Source organism: Triticum aestivum, chromosome 3B (genome assembly GCF_018294505.1).
Source record: "Triticum aestivum cultivar Chinese Spring chromosome 3B, IWGSC CS RefSeq v2.1, whole genome shotgun sequence".
NCBI lineage: Eukaryota > Viridiplantae > Streptophyta > Magnoliopsida > Poales > Poaceae > Triticum > Triticum aestivum.
Window position 1 is genome coordinate 694,648,071 of NC_057801.1, and position 6,000 is coordinate 694,654,070.

The window sequence follows — 6,000 nt, forward strand, 5'->3', positions numbered from 1 at the left end:
AGAAGATCACCGCGCGTTAATGAGTGCGGTGATTGAAAGGATCTCATCTGCCTAGAGCAGGTTACATGAGGCCGTCGGAAGTTTACTGACGGGGTTTGAGGTACGCAAAAAATGACATACCTTTTGACAGTTTTGCACATAGGGTGTGCCCTGTATAGATAGTAGCCCCTGAGACTCGGTATATTGTCGAAAGCGAAAGCGTGCCGAGGATCATAATCTCAGTTACAAAATGTCGCGTTTCCTAAGCAGGTGGCGGAACGTTCGGTGGCTAGCCGGACTGATAGAGTTGCCGAGCTAAAGCGGCAACTTGACATTGCGGATGCGGACATCGCGCTGGTCAATAAACGACTTGACGAGTCACAAGGTAGGTGGTTTCTCCGCGGTCACTTGGTAAGGGAGCTGATGCCCACTCCTTACAACATGTATGCTTGATGCAGATGGTGCCGCTGCTGTGGAAGACCTTCGGGCAGAGCTTGCTCGAGCCAAGGAGCAAGCCAGAAAAAGTGATGCGGCTGCCTCGAAGGCAGCGGAGGAGCTAAAAGCCGAAAAGGCTGCTCACTACCGAAGCAGGGAGGAAATGGCCGTAATGGCCATGAAATTAAAAGATGCTACCGCCGCTATGAGGTTCTTGAAAGAGAACGCCAAGCGGAGTAGGAGGGCCTGAAGAAGGCCACCGCCGAAGCCAAGGATGCTCGTTCTGCAATGCAGGCTATAAAGGAGGAAGTGCGTCAGGCCGGAGACATTGCGGCTGGAAAGCCCTTTCTGTTGCGTAGGAAGTTCACGGATCCGAAGTATGGTCAGTTGGGCCAGTTGTGGAGTGCGGAGGATCCTTATCTGGATTTGGCGGCGAGTGCGGCGGACGCAGTTGGGCACTTCCGAAGTCAGAAGGATCATGAAATGGAAGAGCTGTTTTGGTCTCAATTCCATAGTCTAGAGCGTCCACTTCCATTGATCGATCGGTTGGCTGAGTGGGCTGAGTTGAATAGATTGTCCAGACTTGCCATGACGGATGTGGTGGCTCATCTGTGGACAGAAAGGCCCAAGCCGAAGAGTTATTTTCGTTTATTGCAGCAATTCCTTGGGGCGGTGCCGCATATCAAGGCGATGAAGCGGTCGGACTGCATAGAGGGTGCACGGATGGCTCTTGCCCGTGTTAAGACATACTGGGCGGAGATGAATGCCACCGATGTTGCGTCCCGGGGTTCGGACGAGAGCCGATTACCCACCGAGCACTATTTTGAGGAAGTCTTGCAGGGCGCTTGTTTAATAGAGTCGCAGTGCTCGAAAAATGTCATGTTCAAATGACATATATGATTTGTGAGATCATATTTATAATGTAACGACTTTTTATACTTGTGCGTTCAAGTATTGAAATATCTCCTGTGCGGCCGTTAATGTATATGTATTTATAAACTGAAAGATGGCAGTCTTTGGCTTCAGCCCCCACACACATAGTGCGGGGGTGTTTGCAAAAAAGCGCATTTTCATACTTAATCCAACGTCTTGGTCCTTTGAAGGAGGTGATAGCATAGCAAATTAGGCAACCGGACTATAATGCTTTATCACTTTCACTTAGCCATAGGAGCTCGATGGTGGGGCTATGATATAGCCCCTAGAGGCACCGCGCTCTCCGAACTCAGGGCGCGTGTGTGCCTGACCGGGAAGCGGTCCTTCGTCAAAGCGGAGGAATTCTAAACATTCCAATAGTCGATCGAGTGGTTGACCAGTCTCTCGCTATATCATGACAGTCAGTTTTCGGCTTTATCTACTGAGGTGCTCGCCCGGCCGAACCGGGGCACAATCGCAGTAGTTCTCTTGGTGCCGCGTTAGCCGATGGAGCGGAATGTAAGGCAGCAAAACACAGGAGCCGGGCAAACCCAACATTTGACCAAAGACATGATTCGGAGCTGATGTATATAAGGCCTAACTCGAGACGCCGAACACTCCCTAAGGTATTCGGACTTTATGATAATGGGCAGAACAATGCCCTAAGCCCCCAGTGTCCAGGTACATGCGAGAACTTCTGACGCAGTCGATGCCAAAACACAGCGTCCTCCTCGGTTATGGTAGGAAACCGGGGGATGAGTATCAACAAGAGACAGTAAGAAAGGTTTTCGCAGGGTCTTAATCTGAAAAGAATCCTTGCAACGGGTCCCTGCTGCACGTCTGCGCCTGTGTCTCCGTTGTGCTATATCCTGGACGGGTGTAGCACGTGGTTCATCTGTAAAAGAGAAGAACTTAGTTTGGAAAAAAATATCGTGCAAAAAATGTATTGAAAACAGAGTATCATTTGGAAGATGAATAAAATTGAGCTTTATTGGCTCTCATTGTTTATGCGTGCAGCCTCTTGGAAAGACGTATGCGGCTGGGAAGCCCCTTGTTTATTTATGCCGGACTCGCCTAACCGTGTCCGAGGTCTAAATGACCTGTTTTTAGGGGCTTCAATCAGCAAGGTTGGATTATTGTGTGTCTGTCAAGGCAGTCTCACATTTTCCGTGGCCGAGGAACACTCGGAGTTACCCTTTAATGAGATTATGCCGCGTGGACCGGGCATTTTGACTGTAAGAGACGCGTAATGCGGTATTGCGTTAAAGCGGGCGAAAGCTTCGTGTCCCAGTAGTGCTTGATGGCTACTTTTGAATGGGGCGATATGGAAGATTAGCTTTTCGCGACGGAAGTTGTCAGATGAACCGAACACAACCTTTAGTAGTACAGAGCCTGTACAATTGGCATAAAGGCATGGCATCACTCCTTTGAAGGAAGTGTTGCTATGGCAAATTTTGGTTGGATCTATCCCCATACTGCGGATGGTGTCCTAGTATAGCAGGTTTATATCGCTTCCGCCATCCATTAGGACTTGTGTGAATTGTAGTCCGTCGATTATGGGATCCAATATCAAAGCAGTCCCTCCTGCATTTCGAATACTTCTGGAGTAATCCGGATGGTCATAAGTAATTGGGTTTGACATCCAATTTCGGGGCTCTGCTTGGGTGGATCGTGCGGCGCGTGTTTTAGTAGTTGCGGCACTATTTATCATATGAAGTGAGTTCACTGTTTTGACTTCTACTGGGAAAGTCTTCTGTTTTCTGGCCTGCTGCTTGTGGGGTTCGTCATCGTCTTCGCTCGGTGTGTCGAGCCCCTTGTGTTCGGCGTTAAGTCGGTCGGACTGCTTGAAGACCCAACAATCTCTGTGGGTATGGTTTGCAGGCTTCCCGGGGGTACTGTGGATTTGACATATCCTATCCAAGATGTTGTTTAGCTTGGATAGCTCGTCACTATTGTCCTTAAGGGGCAGTGTTTTGTTATTCAGCCGTGAGCTTTTGAATCCGGCGTTGACCGCCGTGCTATTTGGGCCGTTTTCCTTATTCCGGCGCTGATCTTTTCTGCGTCGTGATTTCCCATTTCCATCCCTGACCTCGGATGTACTCGGGTCGCTGGTGCTGGATCTTGCTAGCCAGCTATCTTCCCCCGCGCAAAAGCGGGTCATGAGGCTTGTGAGCGCGGCCATTGTTCTTGGTTTTTCCTGGCCGAGGTGTCTGGTGAGCCATTCGTCTCGGACGTTATGTTTAAAGGCTGCTAAGGCTTCGGCGTCCGGACAGTCGACTATTTGGTTCTTTTTGGTGAGGAACCTGTTCCAGAATTTGCGTGCTGACTCCCCGAGCTGTTGAGTTATGTGGCTTAAATCGTCTGCATCTGGAGGGCGGACATAAGTTCCCTGAAAATTTGCTCGAAACACATCCTCAAGCTCTTCCCAACTTCCGATGGTATTTTTTGGGAGGCTTTTGAGCCAATGCCGAGCTGGCCCTTTGAGCTTGAGGGGTAGGTATTTTATGGCGTGGAGATCGTCTCCTCTAGCCATATGTATGTGTAGGATATAATCCTCAATCCAGACTCCGGGGTCTGTTGTTCCGTCATATGCCTCTATGTTTACGGGCTTGAATCCCGCTGGAAATTCATGATCCAGTACCTCATCTGTGAAACATAGTGGGTGTGCGGCGCCCCTGTATTTAGGTGTACCGTTATCTTCGAACACTCGGCGGGTTGTGTTGCTTCCTGGAGCCTTCTTTTTTGGCCCATAGATGGACCTGACCAGACCATCCTTTTTGCGAGGATCCTTATGTGGACCATGTGCCGGATTGTGTGCGGCGCCGCTTGCCGCTCTTAGCTTGTTATCTGGTCGTCTATCCGGCCAGGCGGCCTCTTTCTTTTTTGACTGTGGGGGCTCTACAGCCTCCTCGTCAAATTCGGGCAACAGCTTGCGCTTCGGGTAGCTCTTTGCTTGGTGATTATCGCCGTATTTATCTGCGGTCTTGAGTACTTTGCTCCATCTCATTCTGAGTACATCTTCCGCCGTTTTGAGCTTCCACTTTTGCTTCTTCAAACTTCTTGCAGTGGCGACGAGCCTTCTGTGAAGGTTCTTATGCTCCGGTGATGTGTCCGGCGTGAGATCGTCTGGACTGTTGTTTTCGCCGGGAATGGGTTGCTCGTCCACTGGTTCGCCCTGCTCTACGGCTGGGTCAGTATGGGTGCCGTTGTTATCGAGGCGGGACTTCGGGCGGCGCTTGCGTCGCCGTTTTTGTTGTTTTTCGGGGGAATTATCCTTCGCCGCGTCCCGTTGTTCCTCGTTATCGCTTCCTTTTGGTGTATCCACCATGTATACGTTGTGGGTTGAGGCGGCTTTCCAGTGCCCAGTAGGCGCTGGTTCTTGGTCGTCTCCGGCATCGTCGTCCATACCGTCGATGTCTTCGGAGTCGAAGTCTAGCATGCCGATTAAATCGTCGACAGTGGCTACTAAGTGGGTGGTGGGTGGGCCTTGAATTTCTTCGTCGTCCGCGTCCCAACCGTCCTGACCGCAGTCCAGCCAGGGCTCTCCTGATAACAAGAGATACTTTAGCGAACTCAGGATGTCGCCGAAAGGTGAGTGTCTGGAAGATGTCCGCAGCGGTGAACTCCATGATCGGTGCCCAATCGGACTCGATTGAAAGGGGCGTAGGAGGTTCGGAGTCCGGCAAGGAGTCCGGCACCTCGGAGTCACGAGCTTCACAAGGGACAAGGTCAGTATTCGGCTCTATCACCGTAGAGGTTGCAGCCCCCGAGGCGGTGTCTAACCACCCGTCCTCGATCTGCACAGCCAGCTCCGAATCGAGGGTCGGAGCGGACTCGTGTGCGGCCTCCAGGGCACTGTCCGGCGGTAGAGCTAAATCATGCCCATCGTGACAGTACGGCGCGCTCGGCTGTGGCTCGAATCCATCGAAGATCGAGTCTCCGCGGATGTCAGGCGTGAAGTTCAGACTTCCAAATCTGACCTGACGGCTAGGGGCGTAGCTTTCGATCTGCTCCAGATGGCCAAACGAATTTGCCCGTAGTGCAAAGCTACCGTATACGAAGATCTGTCCGGGGAGAAAAGTCTCACCCTGGACCGCGTCGTTGTTGATGATCGAAGGAGCCATTGAGCCTATCGGTGACGACACAGAGGAACTCTCAATGAAAGCACCAATGTCGGTGTCAAAACCGGCGGATCTCGGGTAGGGGGTCCCGAACTGTGCGTCTAGGCGGATGGTAACAGGAGACAAGGGACACAATGTTTTACCCAGGTTCAGGCCCTCTTGATGGAGGTAAAACCCTACGACCTGCTTGATTGATATTCATGATGTGGGTATTACAAGAGTAGATCTACCACGAGATCAAGGAGGCTAAACCCTAGAAGCTAGCCTATGGTATGATTGTTGTTCTGTCCTACGGACTAAAACCATCCGGTTTATATAGACATCGGAGAGGGCTAGGGTTACATAGAGTCGGTTACAATGGTAGGAGATCTACATATCCGTATCGCCAAGCTTGCCTTCCACGCCAAGGAAAGTCCCATCCGGACACGGGACAAAGTCTTGAATCTTGTATCTTCATAGTCTTGTAGTCCGGCCAATGATGATAGTTTGGCTATCCGGACACCCCCTAGTCCAGGACTCCCTCAGCCCTGCCGACGATGAACGGTCCCTCCCA